This window comes from Volvox carteri (assembly GCF_000143455.1).
Source record: "Volvox carteri f. nagariensis unplaced genomic scaffold VOLCAscaffold_72, whole genome shotgun sequence".
NCBI lineage: Eukaryota > Viridiplantae > Chlorophyta > Chlorophyceae > Chlamydomonadales > Volvocaceae > Volvox > Volvox carteri.
In genome coordinates, this window is record NW_003307615.1 from 38,267 (window position 1) to 39,144 (window position 878).

Below are 878 nucleotides of genomic sequence, written 5' to 3' on the forward strand. Positions count from 1 at the left end.
CCTGATCTGCGCCCGCTGTCGAAATCGGATGCCAACTCGTCGTCATGTGCACCTGGCATGATGTCTTGCGTCGCGGAATCAGTAGATGCAGCTGTGACAGCAAAGGGATGAGTTGGGAAATGTTAAACTTTCAGGTTAACACCCAGACTCCGGCCATCAAACATGGCAAACGTGAGGAACAGCACTTGCCCTTGCGCGTCAGGGAGCCAGCTGGCCTTGCTTGCTGCTGCTGGCTCTGGGCAAACGCAGATTCAAGCTCTTGAACTTCATCCACCTCCTGAGCAGCTAACAACGGCTCCAGTGGTATTGTGGATCGTCCAGATGAACTAGCATTCCTAGTATGCATTGAATGTGTCGGCTGAGGGGCACGGTGGCCCTCAGCGTCCCGCCACACAGTGGCCCTCAGTGTCCCGCGCGGGGGCTTAGACCCCCTGTGCAGGTGGCTCCTGTCCATTCTAATGGTTGTTGACGTGTGCTAGCAAATAATAATTAGTTTTAGCGAATTCGTCGCAGATAGTGTCGCAAATAGAAGTGCAAGCTGACTTTACTGGCCGATATACTTGCGTAAGCACAGAAGATCGGGCTTTCAATTCCAACTTAGACTTACAATGTTCATGAAATGGTCCGCTTAAATAGTCATATTAGCGCGCCATAATCTCACTCCAAAGTTACGACATGGTCTAAGAAGCGCGCGCTAACGAACTGCAGAACCTTACAGATTGGGTATTCCATGGATACTGAGTCAATAGGAGATGCTCGGAAAGAAGTTTCCAATAATTTTTGGCTTTAAATTTAATATTACAAGAGTTTTCCGTACTACGAGGGCTTTTCCGTAGAAAAGGGCATTTCCCTGGAAACGACCCTGTTTCCTGGGAAAT